The sequence below is a fragment of the Nipponia nippon genome, unplaced genomic scaffold (assembly GCF_047370975.1).
Source record: "Nipponia nippon isolate SJK-2023a ecotype South Korea unplaced genomic scaffold, ASM4737097v1 scaffold_24, whole genome shotgun sequence".
Taxonomy (NCBI): Eukaryota; Metazoa; Chordata; class Aves; order Pelecaniformes; family Threskiornithidae; genus Nipponia; species Nipponia nippon.
In genome coordinates this window covers 4,119,164-4,144,650 of record NW_028262341.1, presented here as the reverse complement: position 1 = coordinate 4,144,650, position 25,487 = coordinate 4,119,164, and the positions used below count along the sequence as shown (strand labels likewise).

Below are 25,487 nucleotides of genomic sequence, written 5' to 3'. Positions count from 1 at the left end.
GTAAAATGAGAATCTATCTTCAGTACTAGTTTCGGTACTTAAATCCCCATCCAGAACATTACATTTAGTTCAGTTACGCTTCCAGTAGATATTGTCACAAGCTCACTATTACGTTCTGTGGTGATCAGCAGAATAGTCATCTTGAAGGCATCATTACTGAGTGCTATCTTTTCTGGAACTTCGTGTTTTTAAAAAGATGTATCAGGGATAAGATATGGTGGTGATAGGCATAATGCAAATCCTTACGACAGATACAAAGAAAGCAATAGAAGTGGTATTTTTGGATGACATTTTAATGCTATTGCGATTTTTTTTTTCCCTGCTTCTAATCCTGTAGAAAAATATTTAATTGAGAGCACCAGGATTTCTCAATGGAGGCAGAGTGTGTTCTTTATTTAACTTTTTTTTTTCTTTTTTTGTCACAATAACAATATGAAGCAATATCTGATGCAGCAAAGAGGCATGACACGAAAGAAAGATATTCTGATCTGTTTTGAAGAGCAGTACTTGTCATGTATCTGGACAAGTGGTGATTTTCTGGTGCTGCCTTCTGTTACAAGTCGCTAAATGTTGTCTGTAAAGCAGTAGCACTATGTTCTACCACATTTGTCTGTATAAGATTAAAGGCAAACCTGTCGTGAGACCATCACTACTTTGACTACCCCAAACAGGACATGGAATAGCACTTGTACAGATTTCTGATAAAAAGTAATTTTGAGGATGGTCAGGAAGAAAGCATTTGTTCTCTCCTTTCGCTCTACTGTTTTCCAGATGTGATCGGAAAGAGGAAGCTGTTCCACTAATGGATCAGAAGATTGCTCTGTGATTTAAACATCATCCTAAAAATAGAGCTTCCATGTTTGGTAGATATAAGTTCAAAATACAAGGCCTTTTTAGAATCACAAGAAATCTATAGACATATATTTTTGTGAGATTCCCCTGCTGATACTTGCAAAAAAAAGGATCATCAGCATTCTGTTTTCGTATGTTGGTCTAAATGCTAATCTTAGATGCAGAACAGTTAAATAAATATCCACTATCGTGTCTGTTCACAGAGCACGTTTTGAATATATCTTGAGCTAAACTAGATATCTAAGATTAAAATAGAGGTTTTCTGTTGAAAAAGTTAACGTACAGCGCATTCATTTCCAAAGTGAGGTCCAAATTTTAAACAAGTTTCTTGAATATAATGGTCTCCAGCGCCACATGCAACCCATCAGTGACGATTTCCAAGGAGACCAGGGAGCGGAATCTTTCAATATGAATTCCAAAACTTAAAAATAAAAGGGCAATTTTTAAAATATATTGTGTATCTTCAACATACAATTCACTAATCATCATCCCTAAAAATATATGTGAATTTTATTTGAGGCAACAGATGCAAGGTAAAAGTCTGCAAATGAAGCGCAGAAGCTGCACAACAGTCCAATGCATATAAGAAAGGGACTCAGAACACTTAAATGTAATTTTAAATGGAGCTGCAAACTTTCTTTGTGCAAGTCTGTTATGCAGTGTCTCAGTTTTCCAAGGGCAAAACGGATGAAAATTGGCAACTTTATTCAGATGCTGTAAAAGCTAAAATCTATTCAGCATGCCAGGATGTATCCACATAATTAGAAAGGTCATAGGGCAACATGAAAAAGGGAAATTTAGGTTTTACTTTGCTGTTTCCTGTTGTCTACTGGAATCCACATCCCCAGATTAAGTCTATAAATTCTTTATAAGCACTGGTTTAACTTTTATAGCAGAAATTCAGGATTTGAGAAACCTGGTTTGAAATACTTCCTACCCTTAATTTAGAGCAGTTCACAGAAAAGACAATAATCTCTTTCTGAAAAGGTCCTTAATCAGTTGACTATAGAATATTCTGGGAGAAAGCTACTCTCAGTTTCCAAATGTGAGGCCATCCCATTTTTGTATAGATAATTAAATATTCATCAAATGAAGGGCTGTAATTGAGTCATGTTTCACTGGAATGCCGTAGTTCCTTAGCTATTGAGTTGGTCTCTTGTGCTCTTTTATCTCTCTAACTCAAAAAATACAAGACTTTCTGTGTTTCTGCTCTGTAATATAGCTTAAAACTAGTTTAAACAACCAGTTCCATGCCATCTTTCCGATTGCATTGTCTGAAAAGTTTGATTTTACTTTATAAAATACAATGTATAAGAAGAAAGTGCCTTTTGTTTTATCTTTATGTTTTTACAAGTGTATTCATCTAAATATGTGAAACTAGATCTTTTACAAATACCTCTCTGTCAGCTTTTCATAATTTTTAGTGGCCTCATTCTTTCATTGGAGTTTGTTTCTTGAACTGAGACATACCATGCCTAGCAAAGCTCTGAAATCTAGGATAGGAGCTAGAAACATGAAGAGGTGTTTGAATACGAGGACAACGAGCATGCTGTAAATGACTAATGGATTGATTATAGGTTGGCTGAGACAGGAAGTACAGCTTCGGGGTGCGATAAATTGCTCAGGCTGCCTAAGAGTGTTTAATAAACCTTCATGAGAACAAATAATTTAAAAATAGCCATTATGTGCATGTTCTCAGTCATCTTCAGCAGCACTTGGGTGGTCCTTTAGGAAAGACCTTGTGGCCTAGCGCGCATGCCTCTTCGGCCGGTTTCTTGGGCAGTTAATGTGCCAGTTGAATATGTGGGTGTGAATCCAAACCTGACTTCCTGACCACATTATTATGCTTGAATTAATGAAGAAGAATAACAACTCTGGTTAAAAAGTTGTGCCGATATTCAGTCTTGACTAGTATTTATCCAAGACCTTGAAACAGCTTATAAGTTGTAAAAATGTGCTGCTTTTTTCTTTTCTTTCAGCTATAATTGGGAAATTTTGATTTCACAAATGCAAAGAGAACTTAGATCCATAGATATTAATTTGTTTATCTAACCGTATTTCAGATGTTACTGAATATATGAAACTATGTCCTTTGCTCGTGTATTCCAGCATAACTCCACTGACTTGATGACCTACTAAAAACTGCTTTATATACAGAATTATCATTCATGTTGTTAATTAACATCCACCTCTTTTTCTCAGTTCCACTCGTGACTCTTTTTCCAGACTCATTAGAAACAAAGGTACCATTTGAATAGAACATTTCAAAAGAAGATCTCCTTATCTTCTCTTCTGGACCACACTGGGAAGAATATGTAGAGATCTACCACTTCTTTGATCAAGAGCCTTATAAGCAGACTTAAACCATTTTCAAAGTCCCACTTGGGGGTTAAAGTCTGTACATGTGCGGCTGCCATTCATATCCTGAAATGAGATGGAACACGAAGGTGCATTATATGCTGTTCTAGAGCTCTTCTCAGACTAGGCAAGTGTATGTCAGCTTCTGACTGCTGAATGTTAGTTGTACTTTGTAATGACATATATAAGTTTTATAAATACCAAATCATTCCATTTTACTAATGTGATTCTGAGGTACCATCAGAATATTAGATGGTCACTGCATATGGAATACATAACAGGCTGAGACTGCTGGCCTCATGAGGCTTCCAAATGCTCTAAATAGATTACTTGAGCTGTTCGGGCCATTAGGACCTATACTAATCTTTACTCAGCTGGCAGTCACGTCTTATTGCTGATATATAAAGCAAAACAGTGTGTAAAACATCAGTGCAAAATTCAGAAGAGTTTGTATGTCCTTGTAATTGGAATACTGTTTCCTTTAAAAAAACAAACAAACACCAATGTGCTTCCATGTCTATTTGGTCTATCTTCAAGTGATTAACCAAAAGGGAAACAATGTAAGTTAAGTTACATCTGAAATAAAAGATTTATTTTAGAGACTCAGCAGAATTCCTGAATTCATTCCTGAGCGTAAGCATGCAGTTCTGCTGCCATGAAGAGTCAATACCTGGGAGTGCTTTTTAACTATCAGTGAAGATCAGGTTCTCTTTTTATATGAGAATACACAGCTACCACTATTTGTGGTAGCAGTTCTGTACTGAAGACTGTAACTTATTGACCCTTTTTAGAGCCGTCTTGGGCTCACAATCCATATATTCAACAGTAAAACTTGAAATGATACAAGCAGCAAAGCAAAGCTGATTCAGTCACCATTTGTGCTAATTTAACTTGTCAGGCTCACCAGTCCTATAATGCTAGAGTTATGCAGGTTATTTATTTAATGTCAATTTTAGGTATAACAGTATTTTTGTTTGAAAGCAGAGCTAAGCACAGGAAGGATATTCTAGCATTTAGGATGGCAGCCTGGATTTGGACAGTGTGGATTTAACTCTTTCTTGCAGAACCTGTTTTAGATGACTCTGAGGATTTCACTCTTGGTGCATCAATTCCCTGTCTGTAGAATGAGGATGGTATTTCCCTGAGGCAAATTCTGTGGGACCCAGACACTGTGGGAATGATAGCCATATGAGTACCATAGGGAGTAAACAAGACAATGTAGAGTATAAATATGTAGTTGCTTTTGGAAAGTTACAGTCTGAAGCAAAGCATACAGTCTGCAACAGACTCTTAGATAACTTCACTTTTGTTAGAGAGCCATTTTAATTAAAGTTTAGAACTTTCTGCTTCTTTCTGTCCATTTTTCTTCTGCTTCTTTAGTTGTTGTGCCAAGGTATCCATGTGTGTTTCTTCCACTGTCATCTGGCTCCTTCCCAGCAGATGCACACAATCTGTTTTGCTGTCACTGACAGGGCTCAGTTTATGGAAAGAATGTGACAGAACATGCTGCTGTAGTCACTTATACAGGATTCTCTTTTCTAAAAAGTAACTGAGAATAAATTAGTGTGGTTTTTTTTTTTATATATATTGTTCAGTCATAGGGCTTTATCCAGGCTACTCTGCACCAGGTTAAACAGGGTATTTGCTTAACACCTTAGCTTTCTTTTTAATTCCTAGTTTGTAAAATATAGATTTGCCAATAATGTGTATAGGAAATCATCACAAAACATCGACAGACCTCAGTTTCAAGTGGTGGCCATTATCCTGGCCATTCTGGAAGAAATGTAATATTCCCAACTCTTATTTAGAATATATTATGGTATTTCTTTTAAATTTTATATTCCAATTTATAAATATTGCTGATCATCCATAAATGTGGAGTCTTAAGCATCCCACATGCATAGGAAGGATATTGTATAAGGAGGTATGTATTCCTTCTAGTACAAAGTACTTGTCCAGTAAGAGGCTGAGTAGCTGGAAATAGCAAAATTAAATTTGACTATTTGGGACTTTGTTTCCTACAGAAAAAAAACCTTTAAACACTATTAATGTTACCACTTGTTGTGTTGTGGTAACAGCTACAGGTCATAACAGAGATTAAGGCCTATAGTGCATGATGCTGTGCAAATACACATTAGTGAACACCCTCTACCTCAAGGCATTAACAATATGAACAAACAGGGTAAACAAAGAAGGTAGAAGGAAAAGAAATGCAGATAGTTTTACTATTAAAAGTGTCTTGCAGTTCTTCTCGGTGTTCAGTAGGAAGAGTTGGTGTGTTAATTAAACTTTGTGGAAGGTGTCTAACCAGTATAATACTGTTTATGAGGTGATGGGGTGTTCCCATTTTGTCTTTGCTGGAGGAAAATTAATCAACAGCTCAAATTTGGTAAATGTAACTTTGAGTTACTGCTTTGCCGCTTTCTACTTCTATCCCGATGAGGGCGGGGATGACAATAGCAAATTCCACACTGGGCTACTAAGATTACAGCCTAAGCTGTTAAAAAACTGTTAACATTAAATATGCATGGGCATACTAGATGTTTATTAAAGAATAGAATTTGTTTTACAAGCTGATGTTGCCTGTAACCCTATTATTTTCATCCTTAATGATCTAACTTCTATCTTTGAATTATACTTTGTTCAGAGGCAGTGATGTCTCTGGGTTCTTTTTTATCTACAGAAAAAAAAAAATCTTCAACAGTGGAAATCTCCATTAATTCCCCAATTCAAAAACTAATTTAATGGGTTTAGTGTATTTGAAATAGCTGCATATATACATTAACATAAATTGAATACATTTAAAGAAATTTGATCAGTATTTTTAGGGCATATTTTTAAACACTATTTCATTTTGGGGAGTGCCTTCATATACTTAAAACTCTGAATTCATATTTTTGTACCTCACATAATTGCAAATTTTATGTTATTGATAGGGTATATATGTTAAAAAGGCTATCTAGAAATATGCTACAGTGCTAAACTGCCATGTTAGCTAGTCTTGTGGTTTGTCTGTAAAATAACTTCCTATGATCAAGTACATATATTTATACATATGTACATATATCTATATATCTGTGTGCTTTATATACAAATATATATGGTTTTCAAACTATGCTTGCATGCCTCTGGGTATGCCTTACACTGTAAATAAAACTGTCAAAATGTCTCTTCACAGTTAGACCTCATAAAAATAATCAGTCCATAAACACGTGGTGCTCTTTATTCATATATACACAGTTACTATATAAAATGAAAGTCTTTCTCCTGTTGTTCTAGACTTAGAGTCCTTCTATATTATGGGTTAGAAATATAGTATTTTTAGTGGTTTTTTGTATGTACTTTTGTATTTGTTTGTGTATGTGGATATGGGAATGATATATATATAAGCATCCCAAACATAACTTTTTCTTGGTTTTATAGACAGGTTGGATTAGAAGATGACTGTAACCCCTAGTTTCCATTACTATATTTTTAATAATTTTAAAATAATTTAATAATTTTAATATTATTTGTTACAAGCTAGGTCTTTCTAAGGTTTCTGCAAATAATACTGACTTTTTCAATTTGTCCTAAAATTACTTTTGGATGGGAATCATTAATATGTGTATCTCTAGGAAACAAATATTTTCATTGTATCAGTTATCACACATAATGTAAAAAGAAGGCTAAGAGGAAATAGGGTCCTCAAATGATTTCTTTTTCTACCTCTCTGCCTTGATTGCTAGACTCAGTTGAACTCCAGAAATACTGTTACCGCTTACGTATTACACTTTTAAGACCAAGATTACAACAGGACCAGCACACCTATTAGTAAGTCAGGCAACGAGAAGTGAATGGGATAATTTAATACATTTCTAAAAGGGTAGATTTTATATCCTGACATATGTCACAAGCATTGATACTTCTACAAAGTGTCAGGGAAGCGGCCAAAGACCAAATGAAAGACTATGGAATGTAACATCCTCTTGTTATGTCAACCTGTATTTCTCTTTTTTTTTTTTTTTAATGCACTTTCTTTTAAACTTAAGCATATTAATTATACTTTCTTCATAAAAAAAAAAAATATAAACCGAACTGCAGTTCAGCATAGCAATATATTCCTCTTAGATCCAAATGCTAAGCACAAGAATCTCAAATCTGTTCGCCTGGTACTTCACGATCCTACTTGGAACCTGATATGGTAAAAATGATGAAATTTATACACATCCAGATTGGACAAATCAGATGATAAATTCCAAAGCTGAAGACTTATTATATAGAACTCTATTCCGTAAGTTTATCAGTTTCAGAGTCTGTTTCAGACATCAGTGCTGATCTTAGCTGTAGATGTATCACAAGTGAGAAGATATAAAGTCAAGATTGGTTTTTTTCTCGTTTTGTACATAGCTGACAGCTTTCATCTAAAAAAAAAAAAAACATGAGAAAAGCTGATCAAGTGATTAGCAGAAAAACAATAGGCTGGGAGCTGCTTTTCCATAGACGGTGCTGGTTATAGTTTACATGGACTAGGGCACTTAGCCTTGTATTCCACTTACTTTCATCTCTATTGAATAGGGACTAGTATTTTCAGTCTCCCAGTAATGTTTTGGGAATAAATATTGATACTTAAGTGATAGTGTGAAGATATCTGTGTATTTTCAGATAAATAAATGGAACAGGTCAGTAAGTCCTGTATACGTTTGCATTTTATGCTTTCTAACACTGTTAACAGTAACGTAAAGAACTGGAAAATATTATGAAAGGGATTAGTTTGATGTATGATTATATACTGGAAAATTAAGGTGAAATCAATACTAAAAAATTACCTTTCCTTGCTGTTCACAAGGTGGAACAGTACAGGTTTTTTCAGTTGAAAATACTTTCCAGTGCTTTGCCAGTAGCCTGTTTCCAATGGGGGAACCACCCTGCGTAGTGGTATGAAGCAGATTTTTTCCCTGTATCAGCCTAGACGTGGACCTTTCATGAGCAGAGACAACCTATTTTTGTGACGTGAGCTGGCCCCAAAAATGTATTATTCATGGAGTAGGGCTCTTCACCAGTAATGATAGCTTGGATTTCTTGGGCTACTACTGCCCCTAGTGAAAGCACTGTTTGTTTGGGGAATTTTTTCTTTTTAAAAAGACGCTTATCCTTTTTTATCTGTTTGCACCAGGATGCAGGACCAGCACATTACTAAAGAAGAAATTATACTTATCCACAATCTAAGAGAGAAGGGAACTGTCTGGTTGGAGTCAGAGTTGACCACTGACTCTTAAATGGCACACAGATTTGGCTGTGGTATGCAGTCATGCTCCACCTGCATAAATCTCATAAGTAGAAGTTGCATGTATTTATACGGTGTGTGCGATACCTTACAAATAATTCATTTTGAATCCAATCACTATATTCATCAAACAAAAATGTCAGTAATCAATTTTCTGATCACTTCTATTATAGCTTTCCATTTCTGTTACAGTTTGCCCTTGGCAAGAATACAGACAGTGCTTTAATTATGAATTTATTATTTTGAAGAAAAATATTGTATTTTTGAATGTACTTTTCATAGTATTCAGAAAAATTAACCATGTTAACTGTGTTATAAGATGGCTGAGGATGAAGCAGCCCTTCGGTAGCAGCACTTCTAAGTTATCTTGAAAACAGCTCAACTGACAAAGCTATCTAATACCATATTAACATTTTTCTTTAAATTGGCAGTGTTATTAAGCTTTCAAATACACTATCTCAATAACCGTTCCAATTTTTTATTTCTGTTAGCTAAAAAAATGTGAAAGAACAGACAGATAGCTTTGTTGTTTCCAAAGTCTTATAATTCTGTTTTAGTTTGTTTGAAAACTTAACTGTTAAAATATGAAATGTAAGCAGCTGAAAATATAATGTGCATTATAGCTCTCTGGTCATGCAGATTCCTACTGTACAGAAAACGTCCCTTTGATGGGATAAAATGAAACCTCTTTCTTCTGTATTTTGTATTAGAATTAACAATATAAATTGCAATCCATCATATAAATCTACTTTCTTTATGTTTCTATGACAAGGCATTGGTAGGAGATAGAACTCCAATTCTGAAAAAAATTAAGCACAAGAAAGCTCTTACTCAAATAGTCAGTTAAATAATTTGGATCCCAATTAAAGTCATGCATAGACCAGATCCATTGAGCAACTCAAGCACTGAAGGATCTTGCCGTTGTCTTGAACAAGAAGAGCCAGGGCATTTCTGGAGCTGAGAAGAGAAACAGTTCGTTACAAGAAGGTAAAGCAAATGTTTAAGAAACCTTTCAGCTTATCTCTTGCCAACAAGATCACCTTCAAATCTTCAATATTTGCTTAATTTTTATGGCGTATATCCATATAGGGCATGCAAGGCAAAGAATTTTTCTTCTCTTGTGCATAGAGCACACTTCCTATAAACAGAAGCTGGCTCATGGACAGAAAGATTATATATTTATATTTTTTAAAAAAATTCAAAGCAGCAAGCTGATCTTTCAGTCCGTATCATCAAAAAGATTTTGTCCACTACTGCTTTCAGTCAGATGTGCTGCACGCAGTAGCTTCTCAGTAAATCAGGAAACAGCTATGTGTGTAGCTATTTCAGCATTACATTAAGCTAATGTTTTCCTTCCCTGTTACATAATGCCACTGAAAAATCTTTTCACAAAACTGAAAAATACTCAAATTCTTTAAACAAACTTATCTGAGAGATCCCTTCCTTTAAGCAGTAAGGCCAAGTGACAGTCTTTTTCCGAGTGATTAAAGTTTGCCTAGTTTGAGCTTTTTTACCTACCTTGCTTTATAAAAAAATATGTAAGCAGATTTATATAGTTTCTATTCTGAACTGTTGGAGTGCGAGAAGACATTCTGTGAAAGCCATTTCTCCTCCTAAACTGGACTGATGCTACAGGCAGTTGCACTGTCATCAAGGAATCTTATGCTACTATCTTCTTAATTTCTCGCCCCTTTTACTGAAGTCTTGTTAGCTCAAGAGAAACTCTGTTCCACGTCAGAATATTCACCAAACATGTTCAGTCAATTTCCCAACATCCTGAAGTGCCATATTTTCACTACAAGGTAGAGAACATTACAGAAAATGTTCAATACAAAAGCCTCAGACCAGAAAGTTTCTTCCTGTTTGTATGAAGCTACGATAAGGATCCATATTATGAAAGTGTAGCTTTTATGTACAAAGATACTCTTAATGAGGTTTTGGGGACACAGTAATCTAGGTGAATTGTGTGGTTGTGTTAAGGTAAAGGATCAAATCTTCAGTAGAGAACCTGTATTCTTTTCCCAACTGCTTGTGTAGGCCTGCTGCATAACTCATGAAAGTCCATTTGAAAATTCCTCCTTCTGCTGTAAAACTTTACTAGTTACTGTAAGTCAGAAGTGAAAAGCGGGGAGGGAAAACTCACTTTATTATATATGTTATTTTATAATCAGTATACTATTTTCAGAAGCTTCTGAAAAAATAACACTTGTCATTTGAGAGCTGCAGCTGTTAGTCTGTTGAGACATAGAGGGGAGGGGGCATATATTGAATTATTCATGAAGGCTACTGCTATAGTTGACAGAAGTTCATCAGCTAATTCCCCCATTCCATTCTGAACTTTCTTTCAAACTCAGTCAGGCTGTAGGGGTACAAGCTGTTACTTTTAATAATCATGCTACTAGAAGTTTTCTATGCTGTATATATCACATAAGCTTTCTCTTTTAAGAAAGTTATTTATTGTTCATTGGGGGCCAATAAGTGCTGAATTGTGAATACTTTAATTCACAGATAATATGAATAATTTGATACGCTTTCAAGATGTAACTGTTATATAAATGTATTAGAAAATGTATGTAATGATGCTTTATTACCTTAATTCAATTTGATGAACCAAAAACCCCCAACATTTTAATTGTATGCATGTTTAATATTTTCATGATTTAAGAACACAAGGAACTTTGGTGTTCTATTGCTTACAATACCTTTTTCAGTTTGTAGGCCAATTCAACATGCACAAATACAAGGAAATCTTAGTTTTCACAAGCATGGGGAAATCAAGTACTTTATATTCCAAATGCCTGCATTAGCCAACTATTTTGTTGTGCAGACTATCAGATTAATGATAAAAATATTTTATGGTTCTTCAAAGCAGTGCTGAAGTTCAAGGTTAGTTTGGCAGACACCAGAATCATGTCATGAAGTGCATGCTTGGGATGGGTATTGTAGGAATGCTAAATATCAAAGACTTCGTCCCAGTTTGAGCGATAAGGAGCTGTGTGCCTCTCACCCCAGGGATTCCTCAAGTGTAGCTCTGTTTTCACACAGGCAGGATTGCCAGCTACTGCTGCCTCAGCCACAGCGAAAGCACAAATCTTACCAGTGCGTATTTGCTATCCTTAGGAGATTGCTCTCTCTTTTTACATGTCACTACAGACTGTTTTGGGGCAATTGAGTGCAGTAGGAAATTGTAGTAAAAATTCTGATGTCCAGTTCATTCCCCTCTCCTCTGTGGAGATTTCTGCAGTGAATGAGATTGAAAAATGTCTTTTTAGTGGTGTGCTTGATACAGACAGTGCCCTTATTTATCCTGTGATGACCTCATAGCAGCAGCACATGCCCTCTTGATGGAGAGGATTATTGTAATTCCCTCCTAGAAAGGCTTCCAGCAGCTTGTGTCACTTGCAGCCTGTTCAGAATGCACTGACACACTCCCGTCCTGTCTTGAGCAAATACGATCATCCCTCTTGTATCTTAACTGATTTACTTTGTCTGCTATGAAGTAGCTGTTTGATTTTAAAGTTTGCTCTCTTAGTTTTGAAATCCTTAATGGTTTAGATCCTGGCTATTTTCAAGAACTCCTCCACAAATATCATCTTGACAGATATCACCACCCCCATAGCACATTTTGGGAATCTCAGCATCACATCTTAGGTTGGCAAGTTATGTCCTTTGCTGTGATAGGCCTTCAGTTAAGGAACTCCCCCAGGAAATCTGTCTTGAACCATGTATCCTTATGAGAAAACATTAAATTTAAATTTTTGGCTACTTATTTTTTCTCCACTACTATTTTTCAGCATAATTCCTATTAAGACCATATTTATTAAGGTTGCTCTCAATAATTCTTGTTGGAGTTGTTATTTCAAATTTTTGTGTTTCCTTATTTGTAGAGTAACCTAAGCATGTTAGTGGTGTAGTTAGTGACTTCCTAATGATGAGTTTTCATGTTGCATGACAAGAGTACAAGCTTTTCTATGTTAACATACACAGTATGTCAATATAATAATATATATATAATGATATATAATTGCTTACTAAATAGGACACATGGGCAATTTTTACATTTAATATATTTTTTTTAAATTGTGTTTGAATCTTTATTCCTCTTCCTTACAAGGAATTATTCCTTTCTTGTTCCCATTGTGCAGTCTAAGTCACTAGGCTTCAGCTGTATAAAGCTTTAGATGGAAAGGAATACTCATCTTTGCTTGCTTGTCTTGCTGTCTGTCTTGCTACTTCTATTATAGTCCCTATAATTATGGTGAGATGTCTACAGCTATGTTTATATGCTGCCTAATTTTCTCCATTGGTGATAAAGTAAGTGTATGTTTGATGAAGCTTAGACTAGATGCCAAAAGTTGATGGCTTCAGTGAGGTCAGATGGATCCTACACTTGTGGGCATTCATAAAGTACTTTGTGCAAGATGTAAGGCTTTTTCTTCAGTGCCATGCCTGCATTTTCAGTCTAATAATTAATTGCATTTTTCACACATGAATTCAATTGTGGAATCAGCAGGGACATGTTTTACCAAATTGCTCTAAATACTCTTCCACGCACTGATAGTACCACCTTTCACCTGAATACCATGCCTGTATTTAGATGCATGCAACTTGTATCCACCAAAGGTTTATGAACGGTATCAAGGATTTGCTTTTGCATCTCTAATGTACTCATTGATTTCAGATTTTCATTGGCTAGCTTCACTCATTGGGATTCAGTAACAACATCTGTGATTTCATTCATATTAACCATTACATATGTACTTAATTTTAGGTACATGAACAGTTCTGCAGCCTTCAGCAAACCAGTCAAGTGTTTCAAATTAGGTGTATACATTTATGCTTGTGGGTTTGGGGCTACAAGGCATAGTGTAGGCATGTTGTACCAATGTCACAATTATTTTTATCAAGTAAAATGCTCCCTCCATTAAGCCTTCACTTGACTGGTTGGTGTGATGGTGTGATTTTAAATATTTTTAAATCCTTGGAATCTTAAAGTATTCCATGGATGCAAGTTACTTAAATAGTCTGATTGAAATGATCAGAATTCAGAACATTTTCTAGACTGTATGTATTACTACAAAGTGAAAGCTAGTCGTAAGGAAAAAAAAAAAGTTGTTGGGTTTTTTTTTTCTTAAATCAAATTTTACATATTAGTTGTTTCTGGAAAAAAGAAGGAAATGGAGGAAGTTGACATGCATACCTGAAGCTAACTTCATTATATTTATATCTTTCTAAATTTAACTTCAGTGCAAACTCCTGGTTCTGCTAGGTCAGCTAAATAGATGATTTTTTAACATGTTTTTTTGTCTTGTTATTTTTAGTAGTCTTCTGATGGATTACAGTCAGTGAGAATACCAAGGAACTTTTTAGCCCAAATAATTCTTGAAACAATCCAAAAGTATTGCACATTATTAAGCTGGGAATTTACAAATCCTCATTACTGGGTAGTCTTCAGGGTAACTTACTCTTAATCATTAGGCCTTGAACCACAATCCCAGCAGAATGTGGTGTTTTTAATAGCACTGGTTCCTATGAGCAAATTTTATTGTGGCATCGTGGAATACCATGCATTCTTTTGCTTTATGATTTATTCTCCCTAGATACAAAACTGTAAAAGAGATGTGTTAATCTATTTTTATTCAAAGTACAGAAATAGCTCTGTTACAGTTCAGGGATTGAATAACCAATATGAAAATACTACTCGTTCTTAGTCATGCTATACCTGATGTTCACAGTAAGAATATTGATCAATTACACGTACAGATATGCAGCACATTTTACAGATCATTGCTACATAATACATTCTTCTGTTTCAGACTGTTTTCCCAAAACACTGTTGTAAACCAAACACATAAAATTGCTACCTTAAATAATAGATAATGTGCTTCAGTGCTGGTTGCAACTACATGCTAGAAAAATACTCACAGTGAGATGATTCACAATTATCCTTAAAGAATGACAACCTTTTATATGATTTTTCCCTCTTGATTGGATACTTAGGACAGTGTTCTTCGGGGATTTATGCCCTACATATGTCTGAATTTATACAACTAAAAAAGAAGTGTGTCAGAATGCAACATTTATCCCTAAATTGAGGGAGATTATTCACTTACCTGTTTCTCAGCATGCAATTAGAAACTGGCTGTTATGCAGTGCAGAAGGGAGAATCAAGGCAGCTTAGCTTGCTCGTCTGGCACTTACCAGTCCACAGCTGATAACCTGGGCTGACCCTGACCTTGGCAGCGTTGCACAAGTAATCGTTGATGAACTGTTCTTGAACAATTTCTCTAATACATTAGACACAAAAAAAGCTTTCTTTTTAACGAAGGAATGCATATTTTCTTTTTCCTTCTTATCTTGAACAAATGTATTTAAACAAGCTGCTGCCCAGGACCTTCGATTGTCTGTTTCTCATTTCATCTCAGTCCTTTTTTATAGTACCCTGGGACTTGATGGAGTGCATAAGTGAAGGTTAGTTCTGGAGTCTTTTTCTGTCATTAATTTTGACAAGTTCAGATGATGTTGTTTAGTGACCTAAAGCTGGAACGTTACATGAGAATGAACAAGGTGGCAGCGGGGACATATTTTTAGTCTATTGGCATAAGAAGAACTAAAAGGATGAACTTTTCTCCATCATCAAAGGAGATACACTACTGCAAACAGACGAGGTAGAGGTAAAAGGAGTGATGCCATGGGCATTACCATGAGTTCAGATACTAAGATGGAGGACACTAGATAAGTCATATGACTGAATAAATCAGAGCTCTTCTGTTACTTAAATTTCTGTGTGTTTGCTTCTAATGGGAGCTTCATCTCTTGAGAATATTGCATATAACATTCATTTACACTGCAGTTTTCCTTAAAAATATATGCGAAAGTTGGAACATAATTACACATTTTCCAGTGTTTTCATTTTCTCTTCCATTTTACGTGACTAATGCATTTATCTTTTATGGACAGCAAAAGGGAAATGAGATACATGTGCACGGATGCAAAAAGTCAGAGACTTCAGGCTATAATACAATCAAGGGAACCTGCTTCGTAATCTCAGATCGAATCATTGATAAGCAGCAAGAGATTAAAAATGAACTGAAGTTGTAGAATGTATTTTCTGAAGGGCTGTGCTACAGCAAATCTTTAAAAATAATTTTTGATTTACTGACGACAGCAAGAGCAAAATGTTATACTACAGCATTACCAGTTTCAGTTATAGGGAATACACAGTCATTCGTAAAATGCAAACTAGGATTTTTTTTCATTATTATCTAGCTGGCAGAAGAGAAGAAGAATGTAGAACTAAATTACTTATTGTTACTGATCATTATTCCATGAACAGGGAAGAATTAAAAGGAGCCACAGCACACCGCAACAGGTGCACTGCATTGCTGAGATGAGCCACCATTTCTACGCAATGCACATATTTACCCTTCACAGTTCTTGGTTTCATAATGTCCATGACATGTAATCCTACTATGCAGATACAAACCTCACAGCCATGACAGTGAGCCCATTTTCTGCAGTAAAACGTAAAAATTCATGCAGTTAGTCAAAAACAATGCGACAGTTTATGTTAATATTCATTCTGGAGTTCATGGAAGATTCAAGTTTATAATGCTTATATAAAAAAAAAATCTCACAATAGATATTGATTAAAATATATGTAATTACTTGCTAATGGTCTTAACGTACTGAGTATATTGTATCATATTTTTCACGAGGTGCTTTTCTTTCAATGAGACTAGGCCCATATTATACTCTGTTTTCACCTAATTTTAGGTCTTACTATATTCCACAATGAGTTTTACCCTGTTGAGTGGAAAACTCCATGCATTTCAGTTGAAATATGGCCAAAATTTGGGGGGAAAACCCCATAAAAATATAAGTAAGTATATCAATATATGTTTCCATGCAGTTTTAACAGCAAACTGGAATCTAAAATGTCCTTCCTAAATGTAATGATAAATTATTTTATTTAACTGAATCTTGTGGTCTGTACCTTAGAAAATGTAAGATTAATTTGTTTAATTGTAGCCTATAATTTCAGGCTTAAAAAGTATCTTATTGCTGGTAGCAAACATAAAATTATCTACTCAAGTCCATGCTGGCATTTGGAAAACTGGACTGAGACTCAGCCTTGGAAAGAAGATCTGCCCTTGGAACTGTTGTAAACAGAATGCTAAGAAATTCAAGCTTGTGCTGCAGCACCACCTTTATCTTGTTTAACTACTTTTGTTTTTTTAAGTGCATTTGAAAGACAATTGAATTCGATCAGCCAGGGAAAAGTAAGGCACTAAAATACAGTCTGCTTTAGAATTTGAAGGTTTTTCTTTTTTTTAATATGGTTCAATAGAAACGAGAATGGTGCATATGCTATAATTTTTCCTCAGATTAGTCTAAACTGATCTCAGTGTCTGTACCTATTGAAAGCTACTACTTCTGACTGATGTGTCTGTCGCAGAACTGCCGAGTTACAATTCTAACTTATGGCATTTTTGAGGTCCTTCTACCCTTTTAGTCCAATTCCAGGCAGAATTTGACCACATCCAAAGCTAATGGTGTCATCTGTTTTTGTGGCAGACATTCAAACACAAAGTAAGCGTCTGACATCTTGTCAGATTTGTTCAGAGTTGTTTAATATATTGCACATACTGCCTTCTAAAGCCTGACTTTAGGCTAAAGCATTGCCTGTCCAGAATTTAAGGAAGTGTTCACAGTTGCTGATGGCTATCATTACCCCTTATCTAGACTCAGCTTCTGATGTTTTCTGTCCATTTCTGTATCAATGTGTTTGCTCATGTAGGTTGCCTTAATGTAAGTAAGTAAGTAAATCATAGTAAGAAGGAGCAAATAATTCTTCTGTGGTTTGTTTGGGGATTTTTTATGTTGGTATTCAAATTAACAAGGGTAAAAGCCAGTATTCCATGCATTATTCCAGGAAAGCAGGCAAGCAAATTTAATACCCACAGAAGTTTGCCTAACTTCAGTAAGAAGCTATGCATGTGTAGAAGAAAATTCCTTTTATCATTTTCAAATGATAGAATTTGTAGGCCATTAAGTTTTCAGAAATAGGAATTTCCCAACCTATTTAATCAAATGGACAGTACCTAAATCACCTCATCCCCCATCACTGGCAAGAGAATAAAATCTCTATACCAAGAATAGCTATACTGTATGTGACAGAATAGTGTTAGGAAACACTGTCTATTAGTATCAATAATAAAAGCGCCTCCAACTCTATCATGTTATAGTATATTATATATATAATATATAGCACATTATAGTATGCCTGTCTCCTGGTAGTTAGCAACATTTCTGTGGATCATTGATTTCTGATTTATCATAATGTGAAAACTTCTGTTCTAAGAAGTTCTTGTAGGAAGAATTGATAATAGAGATAGTTTCTTACTTAGCAGACATTTTTGGTCTCTCCATCTCAAAAGAGTATAGAGAATTTGGATTTCACCTATAAAACTTAATAACTGGGTAGTAAAAAAAAAATTATATACAATACATAAAACTCCATCTTTGACTGGGTTAAACTGTAAACATATTTGAGGTGAAAGAGTCTTGTTCCTCTCTTCCTACATAGTATTTTTTCTGTGGAGAACTTTCTGTTCTGTCTTTTGCATGCTGCCAAGTCAGCAGTGTAGAGTGGACTTTCACGTCCTCTGTGTGTGCTTCTTGTGAATTCATTCTTATATTACCAAGAATCTGTTTTCATGGAGACTGTCACTGTCTGTTTCTGAGCAGAAGATCTGGCCATCTGGTCAAAAATTGTGTTTCTTGGTAAATTTTCGTGATCCAATTTCCTAGGCACACAAGCAAGCCCCTGCCTTTCTGCCACTGGAAGTTGGTCATTCTAACCATTTTCCACCAAATACTAAGATTTAACATCTCCAGGTTAATATGAAATTGGGCCATCAACTTGTTAAGAAAGAAGAGGTATGTTTGCCATGAAATGTAATCACTGCCATAACCCTACTAAAAATTACATAAAAAAACAGACTACTGCACAAAAAGTCTATCAAATTTTTTCCCACAGATCTGGTTGAAAATACCACCACTAAAACAATTGTTCTTAAGATGTCTTCTGTAACAACTTTAAAACAGTTAGAAATGGGTTATTGAAAACAGTGAGTACTAAAAGCAATTTCAAAAAAACGTTGACCTTATTTAAAAATAATAATAATAATAATTTTAAAAATTAATTAATATTAATAATTTTTTTAAAATTATATGAAGAAGTATCTCCACACGCCAGGGACTACGTCATGATTTACCCCTTGCTTGTATGAGATTGAATTATGTCCACCACTTTGACATCACTCTGTCTATCACTCTGTTTACAAACTAATGCAAGGGAAAATATATGCTATTACAACTTTTACAGGAATGTGTGTTTCTGATGTTGTGATGAGAAGAGCTGCCCTGAGTGATATGAAGCTGTTCTTTCTCTGATCTGTTAGTTGTGTCCACATAAACATAAGAAAAGATTATCAGCTAGATTAGTTTTATTCAGAGAGCACTCAAGAATTAAGTATTATCATTCCTTTAGGTTTAGTCCATGATTTTCTTTCATGTCATTGTTATAGTCATCCATGAGATGGTATCTCCAAAAACTCCATGTTGCAATCAATTATATCCGAGAAGAGGAAACATAGATATTAATTTCATTGGGGGGTTTTGGATGCAAAATGTTCATGTCTTCATTAATCTTCATTAATTTGAAAGGAGGTTCTTGTAAGTATTTCTCTTTTTCTGTGTTACTTTTCTGGAAAAGCTGGTAAGAAAGAAAGACTTTGCTCACTTCAGACATGATGAAATTCTTATTAATAAAAATGCTTTCTAATTGTATAGTATGAAATAGGCCTCTGTACAACTCATGGAAGGCAAAATATAAGCAAGGAACTTGATTAGTGCACCTGACTCTGAAAGCAGAGCCATGGTGAAAAGCTAACACTTCTAACAAGAGAAAACATCACCAAATCTATCTAAACCAAAAAGCAAAGAGTGTTTTCTTCAACTGCATTAGAATTTATATGGGCAGAATAATGATCCAAGATGGAATTTGGCCAGGACATCAGACATAATTTGTTCTGTAAAGATTGTCATAAAATCTTTAATGTTCTCAGTGATCAGGATCGTGGTTTTGCATAGTGCCTTCAAAACATCATTGGTTGAAATCTCTCTGACTTCATGTATTACCTGCACATTTGGAGGTCTTTTGTTAACTACAGTTAAATACGTAAAAGAGTTCAGTAATATCCTGATGCTCCAGTTATGACTGAAGGCCCGTTATTCTACCTGTTATTTTTTGTACCATAGAAGCTTATAGGAAGAGACTGTCCCTGTCCTAAAGAATTTGCAGTACCAAAATCTGACCCAGCTTGACCCTGATTAGCTTGTGAGAATCAACAGGATCACAGCACACGCTGGTTTGACTGCAGCGACTCAGGGAAGTGTCTCTTTCATCAACCAGGGTGACCATATGCCATACAGGTTAAGAGTAGTTGACACCTCTTTAATTGAGGGTGACAAGACTTTAAAAAGATGAACATCTAATCTCACCCTCTTATATGGCAGAAAAACATGGCACTGACTTATGGGTAGAGGAAATGGGCAAATATTACTTCTCTCCTGTATGCATACTTATCTTGAGATGCAATATGCTTCGTCTGTGGCAGTTGCAAAGCCTGCTTAATTTTGAAGGAACCCTTAGGGTCTGCTCCAGGTAGTGCCAGACTCTCTACTCTTGCTGCACTTCTGCTTTTTGTCAGACAAGCCAGGTTGAGCAGGGTGGCCTGTGGTCCTAAAACGCTATACTTGAAATCCTTCTAACGCCTGCCGAACACGGGCATGATGCTGAATGTCACAGTCAGCATACTTTGTGAGTGGTGAAGGTAAACAAGTGATGCACTAGCTTAACCGAAATGGCAAGATAACGCAGGGTGTCATGTTTCCATGTTTTTTTATCAGACAAGGTATTGTACTGTAAGACTGACAACTACCAGTCTGTACACACCTGAATCCAGACCACAGACAATTTTTTGCATGTGTCTTGTCAGTGGTCATTTCTACAGAACCATGCAGCAGTGGGGTTTCCAGAAACAAGTTCATGTAGATTTGCTACAGGCTCTGTTTATCCCTGCAAGAGGTTTCAGCAGGAGCTACAGACTTACTAATGCATGGCTCTGATCTGAAGAAACTGCTCTGGGAACTGGAACAAATTATCTGGGAATCTAACATCAAAGGATCAACAGACAACAAAATAAATATAAAAATAAGGATTTTGGCCTGAAAAACAGCCCCAAAACCACACTAAACTTAAAACCCAGCAAGAGAGTTGCTTCCATCTACTGGAGCCAAGAAAAAAATGACAACTGAGCAGCAAGCTCCCCTAGCATAGGCTATAAATCAGTTCGTTTTTGTCTCAGGCTGCTGGTGTTGAAAGGTAAATCCATGAGCTGGTATGGGAAAATGTTGGATGATTAAAATGACTTGAAAGTATCCCTTTAAGTTTTCAGTAACTTAGAAATTTTAACAGCAAAAGCTATGGTTGTAGTTAAAGTGCTTAATTTATACTAGAACTTATTCAACGTATTCTGTAGTTGTTTCATGCAAAATTGCAAAATGAAGCCTTTGATTCCTCAGTGGTCATCTCTAGGTAATATACAGGACTAACATCTTTGTATTAACATGGCTGGTATAGAGATGATGATGATGATTATTATTATTATTATCTAATTTGGAAGTTTTATGCCTCATTTTTATGATGCTTTGTTACTGTATAGCATTGCTGTAACCTATGAGGATTTAGAGCCTTCCACATCGTGGTAACTCATTTCTCCTCTCCAGAACCACCCAGTGGACTCATCAGAGAGACTGAGAAGCATCAGCATATTTTTTCTTTATTTAAACAGGATAATGCCATAGAGATGTGTAGGTAAGACCATATAGAGTCTGCAGCCTTGATACTAGAGTGGTCTTGGACATTAAATTCAATATCCTCAACTTTTTTTCCAAAGTCTCAGTGCTTTGTTAAAGTAAATAGAAATTGTTAAAGTAAATAGAAAAATTGCCACTAACTTCCATATGCAGAGAAGCAATCAGAAAGTGGGATACTGTTTTCAGGAATTCTGTTTTTAAGCTCTACATCAGATTTTTGAAATAATTGTAAAAAACCATATAACATCTTGAATTAAGTTATGATATGCCGTCAACATTTCCATTTAGTAGAAGCCATTACTGACTCAGATGATTTTCACTTCTGCAGCACAACATGGGTAGATAGGATGAACTTTTAAAAAGTATTTCATCATGCATAATTTGTTAAATCTGAAGTAAAAAAAAATGCTGGGGATTTCTTATACATATTGTGATAAGTAAACAGCAGATCAATTTGATAATTATGCTTGGAAAATGTGTTTCTTAATAGCAGTGGACTGATACTCACTTGTCATTTATGCATGATTGTAATAATTGTAAAATTATCTGGTTTTACCTATGAAGAAAGGAAATTTAGGTTTACAGAATAGGAATCACTCTGACACAATATTTCCTTACGGTGAAGAACTTGCTTTTAATTATTCTGCTGTTACTGTTAGCAGCAGTTTTTTAAAGCAGATTTATTATCAGGAATAGATACTAAATTTGAAGCTGGTTTATCCAAAACATGTAGTTTTATTCTAAAAAAAAAGTATGAGAAAAAAGATACAGTTCTCATCTGGCTCTTGTTTATTCTATCATTCATTAAGTACTACTTGTTTTGCACCTTGAATTTTATTAATCCCATCTCAAACTGTCTCTAGGGCCAAAAGTGTATTTTCTGTAATAGACATAACAATGTAGTTGATATGGAATGGATTTTGTCCAGTCTTTTTGTCCATTCATTGCAAAATGGAAATTAATCTCTTTAGCTTGAGGCTGCATAGTTTACCATCATTAGTTGGGGACAGTCAAAGACATGTGAAGTTTCAATAGTAGAGAAGCCTTGGGATTTTCAGCTATTTCTGAGATCTTAATCAAAAATGTTACTGATTGCTTGGGAATCAATGAACACACTCCTGAGGAAAAAAAAGGCAGCATAACCTTAACATTATTCACAGTGTTTTGTTAAAAGGAACAATGATTCATAATGATTATTTTTTTTATCTTAATATAATGTAGTGAAGAACATTAAAGAACATTATGAATTTTTGCTCCATGAGTATGGGTCAGAAATGTTCAGTGCTTTTGATCTTTTTGAGACAGTCTTACACACATGAGTAGCTTCAAACACTTAAGAGTTTTCCTTTTGACCTCTCGGCATATTAAGTTTTAGCGTATTCAAAAGTCTGTGCCTATTCAGGGCTTTTGAAACCATAGCTTTAAAGTCAGCAGATATTTCAGTACCAATATAAGTGCTGTTTTAAGGGAATTAACTTTGTGCTAATGACACATACTACAGCCTCTAGTGTTAATGGAAACAGCATTTCTGAATTATTGAAAGACTTTAAAGGGGAGAAAAGGCCCTTAAAAACCATCACATTACACTTTGGGAGAATACTATCTCCATTATATTATTCTCTGTTAGCACTGATTAAAATTTGTCCCTGCTTTTATCCATCAACATAAAATTATATTTGACTGAATAAGAGTTAAAGCATTTTTAAAAATACATTGACTAATGTCCAGTCAGACTACAGAGTTTCAAAACTTTGTTTTTCTTGGGTCTCTTTCAAACAGAAAAGAGGAAGCACTTCCTTTTACAACACGATGTCAAGACAAGGACACACACGCTTGCATATGCACACACATACAAACAAGGTACTATACAAATCACCTCAGAGTTTACTGACTGACACGTAGGTTCTTAAATGATAGCAGGAAAAAAATTGCATAATGCTTGTAAAAAATAGCAGTTTAATTTTGCAGTGTTTCAGTAGTTAAAATATTGCTGTGCAAAATGTAAGGAATAAAGATTATTGTTCAGAGTAGGCATCACAGTCAGGGTTCTGTGTTAATAAAGCAACAGGCAGCATTTCCATGCATATATACACGAAAACTATTTTTAATCAATGTATTTATCTAAAGGGTGGTTGCAGACTACATTCAGATCTCATTTTCACCAATGTAAATGTGAAATAATGGAACTGGCTGCAGTGCAGTTTTACTGACGGCCGTTCATTTGAATCGCTACGATCACAGCGCTGGCCCTGGGGCTCTAGTACACAGTTCTACAGTACTGTATTTTTTGTAGCAATAAGGACATGCTGTGTTTTCAGAGGAACGTCTTAACAACAAAGTGCATCAATGAAGGCCACCTCACTCACAATGAAGGTCTGTCTTTTGTAATAGCACTAAAACAAAATAACAGTTGTGTTTTGGCAAGAGTCTTAACTATTTACAGCACAACAACCAGAACAGTAAATAGTGCTTTAGTACCCGGATCTCCCTAAGCTGTAACTCCAAACCTGGAGGAAATACTATAATTAGGGGCATTTTTTTCTGTAGTTTTTTTAAAATATAGTATGCATTATCGATGTAAACATTCAGAAACCCAGACTGATATTTCTTTTTAAAATGCAGAATTTTGATTTGTGACAGCTGCATTGGATCTTTAATCATATATTATCTTTATAGGAGCCTTTTTCTAACATATGTTAATTGGCTGTTTTCTGTGACAAATTATGAGCTCTTACTTTGATGAGGTTCAATTGCAATCATGTTGGAGTTGAGTATGTAGAGTTTCCAGCCCCCGCTGGCTCCTTAAACCACTACAAACATCTGCACGTCACTGCAGTGCTGAGTAATGGCAGGATTTGGGTTGATCTGATGTCTGTACAGATTTTTTTTCCACAGGATATTTTCAGCTCTTTGCACTAAATCTGTTACAGGGTTTGCTGTTTTTAGCAAAAGAATGATCCAAAATTAACATCTTGTATGGGATTATTAGAATACAATGAGAAATAATTTGCAGCACAGTATATTGAAATCTTTTTTAATCTTCAGAAATTTCAGTGCCCTATTAGAAATTCTCTATCAACTGTTATTGCAGGTTACAGTTCAAATTTACCAGAGTCATATAGCATTTCCGGGAGTAAAAACTGTTGCCTGCCTTTTGAAGTCAATATTTTTTAAATTCCTAAATCTAACATTTGCAAATTCTTTAAAAATAAATTTATTTTACTTTTTGAGAAGTGGCTGGCATCACTTTAATTTTTTAAATTTTTCAAAGAAAAGTATGTTTCCCATCTGGACAGGAAGTGTGTCTAATTATGTTTTACATAAACTTGCACATCTTCCTGCTAGTAAAGAAAATGTTGCACCGAAATTTAGTGTCTTTCTATCTTTTTTGTGTTTAAGGAATATCGTGCTTACGTTTGTTCAGCATGTAAATTAAAGAAATATAAAAAAAATTCACCACAATGGAAGCAGTATTGCTTTGAGCATTTTTTACTTGTTACTTACTCTCTTGATGATAATTGTGCACATAATCTTATTTTGTACAGCAATTCATTAGAAATATTGAGATAGAAAATGTGTGCTGTATTTTAATATGTTATTACTCAAAGCTGTACTTAGGGTGAACGTGCAGAAATACAAAATCTTGTATATTTTAATACAGAGAGAGCAGTCTGGTCATAAAATGGATGGAGCATCATCTTTTCAAAAACTGTGTCAAACAATATCAATTACATTGCAATTAATTTAGCAGAACACCACACAGCTCAGCTTTGACCTAAACCAAATGGCAGTAGATAAATCTGTCCCATTTGTTCTTCAGAGAAAAGATGGGGGTTAAATTTCCAGGCAGGTGTTAGAGTTTAGAATAAGAAGAGCCAGATGTGTATGGAAGCTACTTCGGTCTCATGAGGCTGGTTTTAATTCAGCTGTTTCCCTGGAGTACCACACAATCAATGAGTTCCAAATCCTGGGGCTACCTGCCTTTACATGAAATCATGGGAACATTTCTTCACAGCATACCACTGAACACGTGTGGAAAAATTAGAGCAGAAATTAAAGGTAAAAA

At 35.2% G+C, this 25,487-nt stretch overlaps 1 protein-coding gene across 11 annotated transcripts in view; it reads left to right on the top strand.

The window, feature by feature from the left end:
- MEF2C (myocyte enhancer factor 2C) overlaps positions 1-25,487 on the top strand; it is a 127,530-nt gene that overhangs the window by 9,004 nt on the left and 93,039 nt on the right. Inside the window, exon 1 of one of the 11 annotated variants that reach the window (XM_087761412.1) lies at positions 21,400-21,419. The exons of the other annotated variants lie outside the window; for them this stretch is intronic. The gene's annotated coding sequence lies outside the window, so the exon portion shown is untranslated. Of the gene's footprint in view, positions 1-21,399; positions 21,420-25,487 lie in introns of those variants that run through there. 11 annotated transcript variants of the gene reach the window in all.